The sequence below is a fragment of the Macaca fascicularis genome, chromosome 10 (assembly GCF_037993035.2).
Source record: "Macaca fascicularis isolate 582-1 chromosome 10, T2T-MFA8v1.1".
Taxonomy (NCBI): Eukaryota; Metazoa; Chordata; class Mammalia; order Primates; family Cercopithecidae; genus Macaca; species Macaca fascicularis.
Window position 1 is genome coordinate 26966763 of NC_088384.1, and position 20705 is coordinate 26987467.

Here is a 20705-nt window from a genome sequence, read left to right on the forward strand (position 1 = left end):
TTGAGCCGTCCTCCAAGCAAAAGACAGCACCTGTAAAAGCTCAGTGAGTGGGGCAGAAATGTCCTCACTAAGGCCCTACCAAGCTGGTACCCTGATATCCAATTCTAACCTCCAGAACAGGGAGAAATACAATTCTGTTTTTGATGAGCTCCCCAGGCTATGGCTCTTTGCTATAATACACTGAACTGGCCCAGAAGGACTATTCCACCATCTGTGTCCTATTCCATCATTCACAAGGGAGTCACTAATCCCTCAGTGCTGTCTTTATGGATGTTACCCACCCAAGGCTGAGATGAGGCACAGGGTCTGGGTCTAAATAAACTGGGAAGGCACTGGAAGGTGCAATGTCGGAAGAGGAGGATGTCTGAATTTCATTTAATCTCAACCTCGTATAGTACTGCAGCATGAAAGACGAGGCCCAGAGCAAAAGTGCCTTTTCCTGAGATCATAATGTGGAACCCAGGCCCACTGGAGTTGTATTCCATGCTACCTCTCACCCCTTCTTGTAGTTCTTCCATCTCAAAGTATGTGCAATATCTACAGGGACCACCACAACATCAGTTTTTTAAGATTTATCTCAAACACACCTCATGAGTTCCCTAGGAAGGGTTATGATGCTAGCATAACTCCCATTGTGCAAAGTGGGGAGAGCCCAAAACACCAAAGGAGTTCTCTAGGGTCTCACAACTGCTAAGATAAAGACTGTTTGACCCAGCACTGGCTCCTTAAACCTGGGACCCCGGTTATATCCAGGTCTTTCCAAGGTGCTGAAGGGGCACACTTTTGCATAATGGTGAAAGGTAAGGAGTTGACGGGGGAGGGCTAGTGGCCAGAACCCCAGAAGGCCCTTTTCAGTATGTCTTATGGAAAGGAGGAGCTTACAGGATGGAACCTACAAGATGTGACCTCACTTCCTTGCTAACAGACCCCCAGTAGAACTTAGAATTCTGGTAACTAGGCACCCATATTATACACACAGCCCCATTTCCAGTTCATTTGGTAGGCGACACTCCGGAGAACAACATGTTCTCCTGCTGTGTCCCGACGTGCTGCCGACCTCCTCGTCGCAGGAGAGGCCAAAATGAGAGTCTTTCTCGAGAATATAGACATTGGTTCAACCCTCACCCTCGACGCCTCTGGCCCTTTGCCAGAAGGCACCCACAGGTAACACAGGGCCCAGGGCAGGCCCGTCCAGGCCAGGCCTCAGCGGTGCCCATCAGGGCAGCACCGAGTCCCTCCCCATATGTTTGGGGGAAACAGGAGATGAGGGGCCCTCCCTGGACAGGAACAGGTAGGTTGTCAGGTGTTTGGAGCCTGGTAGGTATGTCAGGTTCACCGCCCAGACCATGCCTGGCAGGATGGGAAGTTCAGTGTCGAGGACACAGTTTGCCGCTCAGATGTGAATCCCAATTCATCTGCCGGAGACCTCAACCTTCTCTGGCTGGAGGTCTATGCAGATGCTCCTATGTGCCAAATCCTGTTGGGGATGGGGACACCAGGAAGGAGTTCTAATGGGGGTGTGCCACTGTGGGGTCAGCCAGGCAGGCCACTGACACCTCTTGGCCCGGCTCTCGGGCCCTCTGTTTGCAGAGCTCCACACAGCAGATCAAGCAGGAGCTGTTGGATGGATTCCATTTCTCCAACTTCTTCAAAGAAGGGCAGGGGCCCACCGCCACCAACTACGGCCAATGCTGGTCTGGGGTGAGATTGGGTACAGAAGGGTCTCCACAGACAGGGACTCCAGAAAACCAGGGTGGGCCCAGGACTCAGACATGAATATGGGGACTCCCTAAGCTCTGTCCTAGGGATTTCCCACTTGAGTGGCCCAGTGTTCTCTTTCAAGGGAATCTGGCTGCCATTAGTCCCCAGTGACAACTTGGTTACAGGCAAAGTCCCTTTGAAAGATCAGAGAAAATCCTTCTCTTTTCACTTTATGCTAACCCAGGAGTATCTCAGCATGTTGCCACAAGAATTGAGTATAATGGTAAAATTACAGCAACATACTCATACCGTTACCATTTTAACTCCCCACCATAAATGTATCTCCGGCAACAGGCATCTCCACTGCCCTGCCAGACCTCCTCCAGGACTTAAAATCTAATACTTCTACACAAACAAGGTGGGGGTGGACATTGATTACAACAAAAGAAGGTGAAGCTACTCTATGCATTTGTCCTTAAAGTGTCATCTCACAGAACTCATCCCTGCAGGCCCATCAGGCAGGAACTGTACCCTCGCATCTCAGTGTAATATTCCTTAAGGGAGGCCATGTTCCACAGCGGGTCAGCCTCTCAGTGCTGGTGGAGCCTGTAGTGATAAAATTCCCTTTCTAGGAAGTCTTTCTACAGGGAGCATAATCCTATGTGTGTCCTAATAGGTTGGAGCAGTTTCCCAGGGCTGCCATAACATGGCACGCTGACTGCAGAGCTTAATCACAGAAATTTGGTTCCTCACAATTCTGGAGACTGGAAGTCCAACGTCAAGCTGTCAGCCTGGGGTGGTTTGTCTGAGCCTCTCTCCTTGCCTTGGAGGTGGCTGATTTCTTCCTCGGTCAGCACAGGGTCTTCTCTTCAACTTCTCTGTGCGCTGATCACCTCTCCTTGTAAGAACCCCAGGCATACTAACTTAGGGGCCACACTAATGAACTCACTTCACCTGAATTACCTCTTAGAGAACTCTGTGTCCAGACAATCACATTCTGAGTCTCTGAGGTTGAGAAAAGAAACAGTTACATTGGGGCAGGGGACACAATTCAACCCACAAAATATACAAATCCCCTGTGGAACACAGACACCCAGGAAAGAGATATCTGGGAGAAAGGATATGCAGATAGCAAGTTTCAACAGCTCTAGCCAGTTGACTTTCCAAAAGGGCTCCAGCTGCTCACACGGTCACCAGCAGCCTCAGCCTCTGAAGGTAGCTGCTTCTCTGAACATGGCCTCCCCTCAATACTAACATGCTTTTAACTTTTTGCCAATCTGCTGTCTGTGTGGCAGAGAAAATCACCTTGTTTCATTTCCACTTTCAAACGTACAATTGTGTAACCTTTCACGGGTTTCATACCTGTCCGCGTTTTCTCTTCCACGAGTCGCCTGGCAGATCCTGGGCCTTGGGATACACTTCCTCCCACCCTGGAGTCTTCTGGCATTTTCCCCTTGCCCAGGGCTGGGATGGCCGTAGCTGTTTCTCCAGACTCCTGTTCATGTTAAAGGAACAAAAACAATCATATCCCTTTAAGACAAAGGGTTCTTCTAGAGCATCTTGTCCTGTGTGCTGCTGCTAAAATGAGGAGGGGACGAGACCTCCCCAGGCCCTTCCCCTCCATATCAGAAGTGGAGCCTCAGGTGGCCTACAGGGAATTTCATCCAGTCCTCCCTGTGGAAGGTGCTCACTTCTGACCCGGGTGTTGCTCAGCATCCATGTGACATCCAGAAGCCCGTGTCTCTTCTCTATCATGAGGATGATTTGTGAGGATTGCAGGGATGATGCTCTTCATGCAGGCTGCTGATACACAAGGTGCCGTTGCCCCAAAGCTGACAAACACTGTGACGATGCCTTGAAGGAGTGAATCATTTTATCAATTCTCCATCCTCACATGCAATTTAATTTGAAAGCCTACAGCCCATTTCAACATGGGCACAACATGCACAAGTCCCTGAAGGGTTGGTGCTTCTTGGTGTGAGTTCCAGATCCCGATCCTCTGGTGGTTCATGGTGTTACCACTGACTCCCATGTCCCTCCTTGTCCCCCTAGTATGAAAATGAGATCTCCAGGATGTCAACTTTCCAGCCCGGCACAGGGGAGAAGCTGTTGGACTCCCTGGTTCCAGCCTTGCTAACTAAACCCATCTCCTCCTATGCCACCTGCCTGGGCCCCTCCTGGGACTTTATCACCGTGCCACACTTTTTGGAACTACTGGTTAGAAGGTGAGTGTCCATCCCCTCCAAGGCACGGAAGTGCCTCTGTGCCCTACTGGCTGTGTCTTGAAGATGCAGCTCTCCGAGACTTGGTTGGCTCCTCTGGAACAGGGAGTAGTGAGAAGATGAACCTCACAGGGTTCTTGTAGGGACTGAATGATCTAAGACACGGCAAACAAAGGGGTCCCTAGAGCCTAAAACTCTGGATATCTGCTGGGGGTGCTGTGATTCACATTTATTACTTTTCCCTTCCCACTCACTGAAGTAGCTCTCAGCATTCTGCCTCAATGGCCCATATCCCTCGCTGTTTGGAAAAGCACATAGAAAGCAAGTCCGTGATGGCATTGGTAAAAGATGTCTGAGATACCTTCTGGCTGGTCTTTCTCCTTGACACAGACAGAAGAGGGGTCCCTTGGTGCTGAAAGAGGAACCACAGGTCCACTCAGATATCTGGAGAGGCTCACTGGGGTTCTCCAATGGTTGGGGTTCACTCATTCAACACGTATATACAAAACACCTTATTTGTGCATCGTTCTTCTTGTGACTTAGCAAAATTTCATAAAGCAGATGACAATCCCTGGGCCTCGACTTACTGAGAGTCAGGTGCTCACAGGAGACAGAATAAACAGGTCCTATCTACACAAAGTTAGAGGTGAAACCCTCATGGCCTCATCTACATATGGTGGCATCCTCCCAGATTCTGACTAGAATGATGGAGTCCAGCAACAAGTATAAACTGGGTGGATTTAGGGTTCTAAAGAGCCTTTTCATCCAGAAAACATGGCGTAAAAGATGTGGCCTCTGCCTGGGGAGACCGAAAAGGAGTCCTGGGGCTCATACTTCTTTTAATTCCCACAAGAAGGTTGACATCTGGGTCCCTCGCAAGAGGCAGATAGTAAGTTCTGTATATGGAGATTTAGGTGCCCTGCAAAGGAGAGGGGAGGCTAGGGTCTCAGCTGGTCACTGAGACACCCATGCCCCGTGCCGTGGCTTCCCAACTCTACCTGTCCTCCTCCAGCCAACATCTGCCCTTACCCTCCTAACCCCTGGACCAGGGGACCCAGAGCTGGAGCCTGAAGAGAAACCTGCTCACAAATCAGCCTGGAGCTGCAGTTCTGAGTGCCCAGGTGCACAGGGCTGTGCTCCAGGGCCTTTGGGAGGAGAATGTCAGTGGGACACTGCGGCGCACAAGGGTCTGTACAGCCCTGCTGTGTGGCCAGGTCTGCCCCCTCCGGGACAGCACTGATGGCTTGGGGAAGGGTGGGGCTGTCCTCTACACAGGCAGCAACAGTCCAGGGACCCACAACAACGCAAGTGTGCCCTGGAGGGTTGTGTGGGAGAAGGCCAGGCCTCTGACTCAGCTGTCCACTCCATTACCAGCACCATCACCTCCATTTTGTTCACCTGGCCCCTTGAAAACTCTTCAGTTTGCTATCAGCCCCCGCAACGGTCATCTTTCCGGATAAAGCTGGCCTTCAGGAACTTCGCCTGGCCTGGACTGGGCATGGAGGACCATCAGGAACTTGTCCTAGGCCAGTTGGTGCTTCCGGAGCCCAACGAGGCCAAGCCAGATGGTGAGGTGGCTTGCAGTCTGGAAGACTTTCCGGGGGTGGTGTTGTGGGGCTACAATTCCCTTACATTTCATCCGGTCATTTCTGTGCTTGGAAAGCCCAGTGAAAAGTGACTGGTGTCATGACCTTTTCTCCTTTTCCAGATCCTGCTCCACTTCCTGGGCAACACGTATTAACAATGCCGGCCCTGGAGCCAGCACCACCACTGCTGGCGGACCTGGGGCCTGCTCTGGAGCCAGAGTCAGGGGCAGTCCTGGGTGCACCAGGACATCTATATTCAGCACCAGGACCAGCACCAGGGGAAGGGTCCCCTCCAGCGACACTGCTGGAGCCACAGTCCGCCTCAGAGTCCCCCACTCCCTCTTCTGGGACTGTGAAGAACCAATCCCTTGAGGAGATGCCTGACATCACGACCTTCCCTCCCAGGCTGCTGGCAGAGCAGCTGACCCTCACGGATGTGGTGAGCACCTGGGTTTTGCAGGCAGTGCCTCTGGCACTAGGTGTCTCAGACCAGCCTCTACCCGAGGAGTGGCCAATGCCCTGGGACGAATGTCATCCCCACTTCTTACCGAACATGGGATCTGGATGAGTTTCCTCACGCACAAGCCTTCCCTGACTGCATGTGGACAGCAGAGATGGCACGTCGCCTGTGCTAGCTCCACAGAGTGTGGAGACCGAATGTCAGGGGATGGACAGAAAGCAGGACAGGGCAGGTGCTCACCGAGGGGCAGGCAGGGCCATGGGTCACTCATCCAACTGCTCAGGAGCCTCACGACCCTTATTAGGTGCCTGATGCATACTAGATTCTATGGGAGACACCCAAACAGAGCCCATAGTTGCAGCTGCCACAAGGAAAGTGCACCGGTATGGAGAGAAGGAGTACAGGGCTGACTGGGATGGGAGGAAGACGAGGCCTCAGGATGGACAGGCCTGAGTCACCTTCTAGTTCTTGGGAGTGCGGATGGCTTCGGAGAAAATGTCACTCTCCCTTCCCACTCTTGTTGGATTCTGGGCCATGATGCACTTAGGGCCCTCAGTGGGTAGAAAATCAAACCCAGGGATTCCCACATGTCTAGAGCCCATTTTAAAGCTTTCTGAACTCCAGATCGGTTCCTGCCAGAGACCATGGATGACTGTGAGCTCAGTCCCTGCCTGGGACTGTGGGTGACTCTGAGCTGGGGTGTGCTCTGTCCATGACACTCTCCTCCTCCCCCAAAGGAGCTGTTCAAGAAGGTGAAGCTCTACGAATGCTTGGGCTCCATCTGGGGCCAACGAGCTAAGGAGGGGAATGAGCACGTGGCACCCACAGTTCATGCGACGATCACACACTTCAACAGGCTCACCAACTGCGTCACCACCTCCTGCCTCGGGAACCATGGCATGAGGGCCCGGGACAGGGCCAGGGTGGTGGAGCACTGGATCAAGGTGGCCAGGGTAAGCCATGGTTGGGCCTGAGAATTTCCTCTTTAAAAATGGGGAACTGCCTCTTCTCCTCCATCGGCTTTCAGGATTGGCATCTGTATGTCTGGCTTCAGCCCCGGACATCACCTAGCCCCTTCTTGTCACAGACCTCAACTCCCATGTCCCAGTGGTGGCTGCTCACTTCTGACCTGGGATCTTCCTTGGGTTGAACTAAAATCCTCCTAGATGAGTGACATTCACTCGGCCCCAGGTGTGCCCTCCTGAGGCTCCCTGGGCCTCTGCTTCGTCCAGGCAGGGAGATCTCAGCACAGCGGGCTGAGGGTGAAGTGGGCCAGGCTCCACTGTGGACCTCACAGCTCACTCTTCCCTCTCCAGGAGTGCCTAAGCCTCAACAACTTCTCCTCGGTGCACGCTATCGTCTCTGCTCTGTGCAGCAAACCAATACATCGGCTACACAAGACGTGGGCAGCAGTGTCCAGGTGAGGAACTCCCTCCACGGGAGCACCAGGGTTGACCTAGGGACCCCTAGGTCTCCCCATGTTCCCTCAACGACTCTGAAAGGTTCTTGGAGACCAGGGACACTGGAGGCAGGGATGGCCTGGTGGGTGTGGTCACTAAGCTGCCTTGGACTACTAAGCAAGGATTTCCAACTCAGGACTAAGGATTTTTAACCATCAGGAACAGACTAGAGCCAACTGGAGGCTTTCAGGTGTTTGTACCCAGCAGTGGAACTGTGTCCAGCTAGAAGCTAACTGTGAACACGCAGGGGCTCATGTGAAGTGGAGATGGGCCAGGGGAGGAGCATGACGGGTCCCACCCTGGTCCTCTGGAGCCCTTGTCATCAGAGGACCCAATTGGAAACTCTCACCACAAAGTTGGGATTCTCTGGGTTTTCAAACAAAAGGGATTGGATTGGAACTCACAAACCTCTCCGCTTATCCCCAAATTTGCTTTTCTTTCTTTCCTCTGCCCATAGCAAAAGCACAAAACATCTAAAACAACTCTGCAAAAAAGACACTGCAGTGAAGAGGGACCTGCTGATCAAGGTACACTGGAGTCTGGGAGATGCAGGAGAAGTGTTTAAGGGTCAGAGGAAAGACTGAGTTTGGAAGGGCATTGGACCTAGTGTGGAGTGGTTATTTTCTTTTGACTTACCTACTAAAAGGGGACTTGAAAAATTCCTTCCATGCCTACCTTGGGCAAACTGAAGGAGAGGTGTGTGGGTCCACAGGCACGTGGGGGCACGGCGGCAGGAGGCCCTGGAAACGGGATGTGGCAATGGCTGCTGGGCTGCTGAGCAGGGGTGATGAGCTGCAGCATTAGCAGGGCTCTGGTTCCCGTGCTTGTCAGTGCTGCTGGCATGGAGCTTCCTCCAGGCTGGGGGGTGGTCATGGTAGGTGGGACTTTGCTTCTTCCTCAAACTGGAAAGCAATTCTTCAGGAAGCCAGGCCTCTGCTGCTGCTTCCGTCTGCAGCGCATCTCCCAAGGCAGTGGCCTCTGCCCACACTGGGGGAGAGGGGGAACAACAACAAGGGAAGCTCATGTGCCAGGGAGTCCAGTGGATCGCCCAGCTTTGGGTACCAATGGGCATACTCGGGACAGATGTATGTGTTTCCTGAGACTCCCTGCTCTGCCTTTGCAGACACCCGAAAATGGTCATGTCACAGGATTCTCACCAGTTAGCAGTGACACATGCTCATGACAAGTATCTGGGGGATTCGTGCATTCCTAGGGGATCCTCCCTGACCAGATCTCAGAATATTCCATGCAAACGGGAAGACAACTTGTCACCCCACCCAGGATTCGGGAAATTCCCGCCATGTCAGTCAGAGATGGCACCGCAGGAGGCCACTTCCTGAGTGGAAGAAGAGAGTTCTGTGCACGGAACTCCCCTGGGGGATCATTGGCGAGGCAAAACCTTTGGCATGGCTCAAACCCAATTTGTGTGGCAGAGACTCCAGTGGGGCTCAGATAGGCAGGTGCCACTTAACCAGGTCTCCTAAAACACCCTGTCCCTTTCCCATCACGACTGTGCCTGGCTGGAGACCTAGATACTCAGAGACTCCAGAGAACACGACCCTGATGGGTAGTGGTGCTGGGATATTGGGAGAAGGCAGCGGGACAGAGCTTCCAGGATGGGGAGGAGGCACCTTCTCTTTCAGGTCCCTGGGCAGTCACTGTCCACTCTGGGTCTCTGTTTCCTCATCTGGAAAATGAAGGGATGCTGAGCCTGTAGTGCAGCCCTACAGGATGGAAATGAGGTTCAAGAAAAGAAAATAATTTGCTAGTGCTCATGCCTGGTTCTTCCTCAGAGGAATGAGGGGGAGAACAATGGCAACAGGAAACAGTACTCAGGAGGCCCTGTGAGGTAGCTGTGGTTTTCATTGCTCTTTAGAGAAGAGGAAACAGTCTCAGGCAGGCCCGGCTGCATGAGTGGGTGACACACACAGGGAGTGTGGAGCTGGGCCAGTGGTATGAGCACTATGCCAGGTGACTCATGCCAGTCCCTGGGGATCCAAGTGTGTGGTGGCTGGGGTGTAACTGGGGGAAGAGAGGAGAGCCTCACTGTCTCCGTCACTGGCACCTGGCAGGCGGGGAGCTTTAAGGTGACCACCCAGGAGAGGAACCCCCAGAGAGCCCAGATGAAGCTGCGGAGGCAGAATAAGGTGAGTGAGCCTTTGGCGTGGAGAGGCCACAGGGTATCAGAGGACAGGGCTCCCTCCCTGCCAGCTGGAGGCCTCCATGTGAAGACCGCAAGGACTTACTCTCCAGTCCTGTCCTCCTGTGGACACTGGGCCTGGAAAACCTCCATTTGAGAGACCAGAGCAAGGGTCTGGGAAAGCTGGACTCAGAGTAGATGCGGGGAAGGATAAGACTGGGACCACACGCCCTTGTGAATTGTTAAAATCCCACCATAGAGGTAACTAGGAGGGCTTGCTAGACTTGGGGGTCAGGTGGGATAGAGGAGGCAGAGAATTGGGAAAGGCAGTGGAGGGTCTTTGGCTGCTCCAACAGGGAGACCTGAAGAGGGGAGTTCTGGAAGACAGGGGCTGGTGGGACTTCATGAGACAGGACCTTGGGCAGGTACCTGAGGGCCAATACTCATCATCACTACACCTCCCCCCTCCCACCATTCCTTGGCACAGGGAGTGGTCCCCTTCCTGGGAGATTTTCTGACTGAGTTACACAGATTGGATACGGCCATCCCAGACGATCTGGATGTGAGTGAGCCTGAGGAGTTGGGAACCAGGATCCTGAGGGAGGAGAGGGTCCTGGACGGAGCCCTTAGATCTCAACCCTTGCCAAACCTCCTCTCCTGAGAGCCTCACAGCTGCTCCTGTGGGTGGGGGTATCAGGCCCATCTCATTACCTCTGACTGATAAGAGGCTCCATAGCAGCCACCAGTCCCTATTCCCGAGTGGTGAAGCTGCAGAGCTGCCTGACTGCAAACCTGCTGAGGTGTGGGCTGAGCTGCACTTAGCCTTTCCCTAGAGTAGTCCTGTAACAGGCCAGTGAAACTGAGCCTCTCCAAGGGCAGGCAGTTCCAGGGTCACTGAGCGCTTTCTTTCTATGAGAGATCTCAGTTTCCCTGTCTGTTATCACAGAGGGTTGGGGCAGAAAGTCCCTGAGCCTCAGCTCGTATGCCCCTGCTCTAGAGCCCGGAGCCTGGGGCACATCCAAGTCCTGTCATGTGCACATCCCCTGACTCTGGTGGCCCTGGCAGTTGTGCAGCATGGGAAGGGGTGGGGTGGGGCTGGTTGAGGGCCAGGGACCTTTCTGATGGACTCTGTCTGCCTTCCAGGGCAACAGCAACAAGAGGAGAAAGGTGAGCAGCTGGGACATTCACATTGGAGGAGGGTGGGGATGTGGACCTCACAGTCCACCCTGGGCAGGACACTCCCTGGCTCCATCCTCTACATCTTAGAAAGTTACTGGGAGGGTTTGACACACACAGGAGGAGGAGACCTATCCCAGTGGAGAAAGTGGGAAATGGAATGGAATCAAAGACCAGTTCCTGCGGGAGGGGCTTTTTACATCCAACTCTGAAAACAGGCTGGGGGCTGCATGGGGCCCCCTCAAAAAACTGCCCCAGGGATCAGCCCCTTTTCCCTGCCTACCAAAAGTGCTCTCAGCATCTTCCACCCAGGCCCTGTCAGCAACCTCTCCTCTGTCTCTAGGAGGTCCGAGTTCTGCAGGAAATGCAGCTGCTCCAAGTGGCTGCCATGAATTACAGGCTTCGGCCTCTTGAGAAATTTGTCACCTATTTCCCAAGAATGAAGCAGCTCAGTGACAAGGAGAGGTGAGGGCCTAGGGGATGGGCAGAGGGTGGGAGAAGGCTCTCCATTTTTTTTTTTTTTTTCCAACATGGTCTGGCTCTGTCGCCCAGGCTGCACTGCAGTGTCACCATCTCTGCTCACTGCAACGTCTGCCTTCTGGGCTCAAGCCCTTCCTCAGCCTCTCAAGCAGCTGGGACTACTGCAGTACACCATGTCCCAGGACGTGGTACAGCATGTACAGACACCATGTCCGTTGTTCTGCTGTTGTTGTTCTGGTACAGATGGGGTTTCACGATGTTGTCCAGGCTGGTCTCAAACTCATGGCCTCAAGCAATCCATCCACCTCAGTCTCCCAAAGTACTGACATTACAGATGTCAGCCACCCCACATGGCCTAGAGAAGGCTCTCCCTGTGGCAAGCTGCAGAGAGCCTATGGCCATGACTCCACGGCCAGCATCAAGCCCTGTTGCATGGGGACCGCTGGGGACCCAGGATTCCAGCTGGGTAGGCACTGAGAGGGGACCTGATGTGTGGCTCATGGTGGCCTCACAGCTGCCTCACTGTCCTGTAGCTACAAGCTGTCCTGCCAGCTGGAGCCCGAATCACAGTAGGCCAGTAACATCCTGCAGTGGCTGGGACCCCACCGGGATGCTGGTCAGAACACCAGCTCTGCATCATCCTTCACCTAGACCGTAACACCAGGGAACCACATCTAGGTGGCTGGCAGCTCAGCTGCATCTGGACCCTGCTCTTCGCGTAACACCAGCTGCTCCTGCTGGTCAGGATCAGGCCATGGGACTTTTCCCAGGCAGGCGGTAGACCATTTTATGTTTATTTTCTTTAGTGTATAAGTAAGGCTTTTTTTCTTAACTTTTTAAAATAAAAATTTAAAACACTATTCAAAATGTTCTATAGTTGTTGGAATGAGAAAAGTAACCACAGTGCAGTAACCGTATACCAATCTTCAGGATTCATAGTCCAGTATGTCAAATTGAGGCTATGGCTGAACAAGTCATGCAACAGCGTTTATGTTACACATGCCAACCATTTAATGCTTTCCTTCTCTGTTCTAATTATTATTAACTCTGTTTAAGGAAAACAAAAAACACAACAAAGCAAAACCCTTAAAAATCAGAGCATGTTACCCAATCTACCACACTTGCTCTACTGACCAGCAACTCTCAAATTTAAATTCTAGTTAAATTCGAGTTCCACTGGGTTACTCTACTTTCTTGAAGTTTAAATATTTAATGAATCACTTATATATTTACTGAAGGGCTGGAGATGGGAGGTATTTCAGCAATCGGTAGTGCTTGCCTTCTCCCGAAGTCCTGGGCAGAAGGGAGCTGGCCATCAGTCTCCATGAAATACAGATAAACTTTTTCCACTATGGATCTTCCCAGACTTTCTGACACCTCTCCTCTAACTGAGTATCAAGGAAGGAGAGAATCATTTGAGCCCAGAATCGAAAAGGATGTCCCGCGGCTTAATTTGAACACAACTCCCAGTGTGTTATATCAGAGAAAAAACAAGCCAAAGAAGTCAACATTTCAGGGTCTGAAACATGTAATACCCCCAAATCAACACCAAATAAACACCTAAACCCAATCCTGGAGCTGCAAAGCTCCTATAAGAAAAGTGGGAGTCTGTATCTCAGCAAAACTTGTATCTCTGCATGCAGTTTGCAAAAAAGAAAGAAAACAAGAGCAAAAATTATCTATGGCAAGAAACCCTTAGACCATGCAATTGATTTGGTAATACTTTTTCTTATTTTTTGTTCTTTTTGGATGGGACACAAAAATCACTGCTAACAAACATGAATACAAACACATGGGACTATACATCATTTCAGAGCTTACACATGGGGAAGAGGAACAATAAACCATTAAAGAAACCATCCTACAGATTGAGAGAAAGTTCAGCAGAATCTTACCTGTGAAAGGGGTTGTTATCTAACACGCATGAGAAACTAACACTACTCTAACTGGGAAAATGAACAAAACCTAATACCCAAGCTAAAACTGGGCAAAGATCCTGAACAGGCACATCTGAAAAGAAAACAAGAAATTCACTGACAGGTCAAAGAGAAGCTGCTCAACTTCGCTAATCCTCACACAAATGTCTAAGTACAAACCACGCTCAGAAGTGTCTCACTCTAATTAGAACGAAACTTACCAAAAACAACAGAAAACCCATACGTTCACAGGCAGTGGCCAATGCAGAACAGCAGAAAAAGACACTTTTATACACTATGGGTGGCCATGTACATTACTATACACATGAAGTGAAACAGTTGAAGGTGTTTTAAACATTTTACAACTATCCGTTCACCTAGCAATCCCACCACTGGTTATACACAGAAACCACATAGAATCTTGTTAGGTTGAGGAGGTATCGGCCTTCCTATGGCGACTGAAGCACTATTCACAATAGCGAAGGTATTCAATCCGCCTACCTGTTCGTGTACAGATGAAGGGATAAAGAAACTGCAATACACAATGGAATCCTCTTCAGCCATAGAAATTCATGAAACCATGTCATCTGCAGCAACGTGCAGAACTCTGGAGGACATGACCCTCAACGAAATGAGTCAGGCAGAGAAAGCCACACGGCATGATTTCATGCATGTGAGAATGAGATCAACTTCCTCTCTAAACGACTTTATCCCCTAGAAGTAGAAAGTTCCACAGTGGTGAAGAGAGGCTGTGGGTTGGGGAATCCTGGCAGGGACTGGGAAAGGGACACAATGTTACACTCAGATGACAGGAATAAACTTAGCTACTCTACTCCACAGCAGGTGTCCAGAGTCAACAGTATCCTACCATATTTTCCAAAAAAGACTGAAAAGAAAATAACTACACAAGGTAATAGAGATAGTCAATACCTTGCTTTCATCATTACACAAGGTACATATGCATGGATCAAAATGTCCTACTCTACTCTTTAATTGTAAATCTTTACTATAGAGCAAATTGGTTTTAAGCACATAGAAAGAAACAATGCTGAAGTATATGTGAGACCAGGAAATTCCCACATCTAATACACTAAAGAGCCACCACACAACACAAGAAATTACCAACAGAGTAGACAGACAACATACAGGATGAGAGAAAATGTTCCCGAACTATGCATCTGACCAAGGCCTAATATCCAGAATCTATCTGAAAGACCTTACAGAAATCAATTAGCAAAACCCCCCAAATAACTCATCAATAGGCACCGGATATAAACACACACTTCTCAAAAGATAATGTAAAAGCAAGCAACGAATGTGAAAACATGCTAAACCTAATTATCAGAGAAATATACATCAAAAGCACAATGAGCTATCATCTCACACTGGTCAGAATGGCAATTACACAGTTAAAAAAAAAAAAAGGGACACGGACAAGGCAGCAGAGAAAGGGGACACTGGTCCACTTTTGGTGAAAATGCAAAGTAGTTCAGACACCATAGAAAACACTTCAGAGATTGCTCAAAGAACTTAAACCAGAACTACCATCTGACACAGCAAGCCCACCACTGGGATATACACAAAGGAAAATAAATTCTTCTGTCCAAAACACACATGCACACAAACGGTCTTGGCGGCACTCTTTACAAGGGCAAACACGTGAAATCAACCTAGGTATCCATCAACAGTGGATCAGAAAAGGAAAATGGGGTACATATATACCACAAAAAACTAGGCAGCTTTAAAAAAAAAAAAAGATGCAAATCATGTCCTTGGCAGCAACATGAAAGGAGCTGGAGGCCATTATCTAAAGAGAAATAAGGAAAAAACAGAACACCAAATGTCACATGTTCTCACTTGTAAGGTGGAGCTAACACTGAATACACCCTACCATAAAAGTGAAAACAACAGACACTGCTGACTATAAGACAACAAAGGAAGAAGGGATGGAGTATGGGCTATAGACCTACCTGGTGGATCCACCATTCCCTGCGTGATAAGCTCTCTGGGACCCCAAGTCTCAGTATCAGGCAATATACCAAAGGCAGCAACTAATCTGCCTTTGTACCTTTTAGTCTATAATAAACTATATTAGTCTATAATAAACGTAGAAATTATGTTAAAAAATACAAACTTAGGAGCTAAAACAATGAATGAAAAACACAAACTTATAATTATCCAAACAATCTTTTATTGGCATAAACTAAGGAAGTGGTCAGAATGAGTAAACCAAATACTCAACCCCAATGTATATATAGTGAAATGTACACATTTTTCAAAAGAACACCAAAAAGGCACAATGGGCAAAAGACCGCCTGTTCAGTAGATGATTTTCAGCAAACTGAATATTCACATACAAAACACTGAAATAGGACCCTTATGTCTTGCAAAACAAAAATCAATGCAAAATACATTAAAGACCTAAAACTGAATTCTGAAACCACTACAAGAAAACCCCTACAAGAAAACATATGGTGAGCACGTATTTTAGAAAACAAATCCATGCAAGTAGGCTGCTAAAGGTATTTAAAAAACAGTAAAACAAAGCAAACACTCTAAGAAAACAACCATAGACAATGTAATGCTTTGCCATTTTCAAGGAAAAGCTGGGGACCCGGTTCCACAGAACAGTGGAACAGATTAGAAGACCTAGATATAAACCTGCACACCTGAAACCATCTGATATTTGAAAAAAAATCAACAAAAATAAGCAATGGAGAAAGGACTGCCTATCAGTAAGTGGTGCTGGGATAAGTGGCTAGCTAGATGCAGAAGAAATAACACTAGGCCCCTGTGTCTCACCATGTACAGAAAGTAACTCAAAATGAATCAAAGATTGAAATGCCAAACCCCAGGCCGGGAGCGGTGGCTCATGCCTGAAATCCAAGCACTCTGGGAGGCCGAGGCGGGCAGATGAATAGAGGTCAGAGAGTTCGAGACCACACTGGCTGACATGGTGAAACCCTGTCTCTACTGAAAAAACAAAACTTAGCTGTAAATGGTGGCACATGCCTGTACTCCCAGCTACTCGGGAGACTGAGGCAGGAGAATCACTTCAACCCGGAAGGTGGAGGGTACAGTGAGCCGAGATCGCTCCATTGCATTCCAGCCTGTACAACAGAGCGAGACTCAGTCTCTAAATAGATAAATACATAAAAATTCAAGGCCTGAAACTATGAGAAAATCCTGCGTGAGAATCTAGCAAATACCCTTCTCAACATAGGCTTTGGCAAAGCATTTAAATGTCAACTCCCCAAGAGCAATTACTGATAAATGGGACCTAATACACAGAAAAGCAGCTGCACAGAACAAGAAACAACCAAAAGAGTCAACACACAGCCTATAGAATGAGGGAAAATATTCCACAACTACGCATGTGAAAAACATCTAATATCCAGGATTTATCGTAAAGACCTTCAACAAATAAAATCAGAAAAAAAAAACCAAATTATAAATGGGCAAGGGACACGAACACACACTTAAAAGGAGGTGTACCAGTAACCAATGAGAATGAAAAGATGCTCAATCTCACTGATCATCAGATAAATGCACATCAAAACATACTGCGATACTACGTCACACTAGTCAGAATGGCAATTATGACACACAGTCCACAACAACAGAGGCTGGTGGGGCAGATGAGCAAAGAAATGCAGGTTCACTGTAGGGGGAAATGGAAACTAGTTCAGACACCCTGGAGAGCAGTGTGGACATTTCTGAAAGAACTTAAAAGAGAATAACCACCCAATGCTGCAACCCCACTCCTAAGGATCCACCCAAAGGAAAACCCTTCCAGTGAAAACACGCATGCACTCGTATGTTCACGGAAGTACTACTTGCAATGGTAAAGACATGGAATCAGCCTGGGTGCCCATCAGCAGTGGATCAGAGAAAGGAAATGTGGTACATACACACTACGGAACACTACACAGCCATAAAAAACAAATCCATGCCCTTACCAGAAACCTGGACAGAGCCGTAGGCCATTATGCCAAAAGGCAAGAACAAAAAACCACAATTTTCAAAACAGCTACAAAGGTCAGTTGTGAATATTCTCTCCACAGAGAAATCATAAGTCTGGAGCTCACAGAGATGCCAGACACTGCGACTTCATGATGATGCTACGTTTACACAGATCAAACTGTGCCTTGCAGTCGCTGGTTATACACACAGACGATACGACAATGAAACTGCTGTCCCAGTTTGGTAACATTCATTCTCACCAGAGACAGATGCTATCTCAGTGTGGTTTTGATTGACTTCTCATGAGGATCAATAATGTTGATTCAGAATCTTTAACCTGTGCATCCATCTCAGGTCTTCAGGTCCTTTGCCCAGTCTTATACAACAAATTGAAACAAGTTCACAATAACCTGGCAATCATCACTAACCACAAGCAAAATGTAAATCAAAACCACACTTAGACACCATCTCATTCTAATTGGAATGAGTGTTACAAAAGAAGACAAAAAACATTGAAAGAAAGGGAAATGCTGGTGTGTGTTTCCAGAGAGAGAGAGACACTCTTCTCCACAGTTCGTGAGAAGGTAAACCAGCACACACGATACAGAAACCACTTGGAGGTTCCTCCAAACCTTAAAAGACTCCAACTACCACTTCAACCAGCAATTCTACTTCTAGGAATACACTCAAAGTCATTGAAATCAGGACACCAAACATAGATCTACCCACCCATGTGGATTCCAGCACTGTTCCCAAGAGCCAGTGTAAGCATCAACCTACCTGCTAATCCACAGACGAAGGGAGAAAGAAGCTGCTCCACATGTACACACCGGGATACTCTTCAGACAGAAAACCACAATGACATCACATCGTGGGGAACCACACGGTTGCACGTGGAGGAGATGATGGTAAATTAAATGAGTGAGGGGGAGAGAAACAAACCTTGAGTCATCTCACACATGCAGAAGCTGAGAAACTGTATCAAAGACTTCATGAGCACAATATTGGTTTCCAGGGATTGGGGGAAAAGATGGGTAATGGGCAGGGATTGTAAAAGGGTACAAAGTTACACATAAATGAGAAGAAGAAAATTCTGTTGTTCTATTCCACTGCAGGGTGACCAGGGTTAACAGTATCGGCACATCACTTTCAAAGCAGCTTGACAGGAGAAACTGAAGGTTCTCAGCATAAAGGAATAAACAATGGGAAAAGGTAACAGAAACACTAAGTACCCTGATTTCATCATTCCACAATGTATGCATGGACTATAACGCCCCACTCTACCCTCTCATTGTATTGTTCCTTTACAATGCAACACATTTGATGAAAGAAATAGAAATACATGCTGCTAACATTCATGCGGGACCATGAAGTGCCCCGTGTTTCATCCTCCGCAATCCTGAGACATCCAGACTACATTGGACACATCACATTTCCTGATTTCAAATTTCATGGAAAAGCTAGGGACCCACTTCCACACAGAGCAGTGGAACACAAGAGAGGACCAAGAAGTAAAACCACACATTGAAAACTATCTGATCCAACACAGAATCCACCAAAGTAAGCAAAGGGAAAAGGACACCCTATTCAATCAACGGTGTTGAAATAAGCAGCTAGCCATGTGCAGCAGAATAATACCAGGCCCCTACCTCTCACCAGACACAAAGAGGAACTCAAGATGAATAAAACATATAAACATAAAAACTCAAACTATTAAAATCCTACTAGAAAACTTGTGAAATATCCTTCTCCACATAGGCTTTGGCAAAGCATTTAGATGGCTAAGTCCTGAAGAGCAACGGCAACAAAAACAAACAAAAATTGACAAGTCAGAGTAAATAACTGAAAGAGCTGCTGCACAGCAAGAGAGACTACAACAGAGTAAACAGACAGCGTACAGAATGGGAGAATATGTTCCCAAACTGTGCATCTGACCAACGTCTAATATGCAGAATTTACAAGGCCCTTCAACATAGTCAACCAGGAGAATAAACAGAAAAAGAATATCCCATTAATATACGGGCAAGGGACGTGAACACACACTTCTCAAAATTCGATGTACAAGCAACCAACAAATAGGAAAACAAGCTCAAACTCACTCATTATCAGACAGCTGCCAATCAAAAGCATGACGAGATGCCATCCCACGCGGGTCACAATGGTGAGGACCACACAGGCGAAGAACACACGCTGGCCAGGCAACCGAGGAAAGGAAACGCTGGTATGTTTTGGTGGGGATGAAAACTAGTACAGACACTGGTGAAAGCAGATCGGGGATTTCTCAAAGAAATGAAAACAGAACTACCATCTCACCCAGTAAGCCCACTCCTGTGCATCTACCCAAAGGAAAATCAACCCTTCTATCCAAAAGACACAGGCACTCGTATGTTCATGGCAGTATTATTCACAATGTCAAAGACATGGAATCAACCTAGCCATCAACAGTTGATGAGAGGCAGGCACAGTGGCTCAGACCTGTAATTCTAGCACTTTGGGAAGCTGAGGCAGGAGGATCGCTTCAGTCCAGAATTTGAGACCAGTCTGAGCAAAATGGTGAAATCCCATGTCTCTGATAATACAAAAATAAGCAGGATGTGGTGGCGGGCACCTATAGTCCTATCTAATCCGGAGGCTGAGGTGAGAGGATCACCTGAGAACAGAAGGTGGAAACTGCAGATCACTGTCATAAGTGAACTAAGGCCCCAAAAGAAAACCAAATGCCACATGTTCTCACTTATAAGCAGGAGCTAAACTGTGAATGGACTCAAACATAAAGAAGAGAACAACAGACACCTGGAATGACCACCAGACCAATAAAAACACAGGGGAGAGGGAGCGTGTGCTAAAGACCCACCCTGTGGGCCCTCTGCTCACTGCCTGGGTTACGGGGTTGTTGGGACCCCTAATCTCAGCATGATGCAATCAACAGATGTAACTAACTTGCATGTGTACCCTTTAAACGATAACAATAAGAGTAGAATGCATTAAAAGAAAAATCCACGGTTACAACCAAAGACAATGCAAGGCTTGGTTCCGTGTGTGTGCGCACGCGCTCATGCATGCGCACGCACATTCGTGTGTTTCATGGAACTGGGGTGTTGAACACAAAAATCACTGCTAACATATGCAACTATAGCCATATGAGACTCGGGACACTTTGCAACTTCTACACGGAAAAGAAAACAATGAAACAAACAAAAAAAGGCATCCTACGCACTTGGAGAAACTATAAAATATCCTACCCCTGAAAGAGGTTGTTATCTAACACGTACAATAAACTGGTATGACTAAGTGAAAAACAACAACGACAACAACAAATATCCAAGGTAAAAGGATCTAAACAGACCTGAGTGAAAAGAAGGCAGGAAACTGACTCACAGGTGACAATTTCTCAATATCGCTAATCCTCACAAAAATGTGAATCAAAACCATACTTGGCTACCATCAAATTCCACCTAGAATGAGTATTACAAAAGACAAAAATCAACATTGTTGAAGGCAATGGTCAGTGTAGAGTTGTAAAAAAAAAAAAATCTTCTACACTCTTTGTGGAATGAAAATTACCATACACACTACAAAAAACTTTTGGAAATTCCTTAAA

At 48.1% G+C, this 20705-nt stretch overlaps 1 protein-coding gene and 1 pseudogene across 1 annotated transcript in view; both read left to right on the plus strand.

Moving 5' to 3' along the window:
- LOC102117445 (aspartate-rich protein 1-like) overlaps positions 1-20705 on the plus strand; it is a 268201-nt gene that overhangs the window by 124952 nt on the left and 122544 nt on the right. The window lies entirely within an intron of this gene.
- On the plus strand, positions 1004-12239 carry LOC102120331 (ral-GDS-related protein-like; annotated as a pseudogene).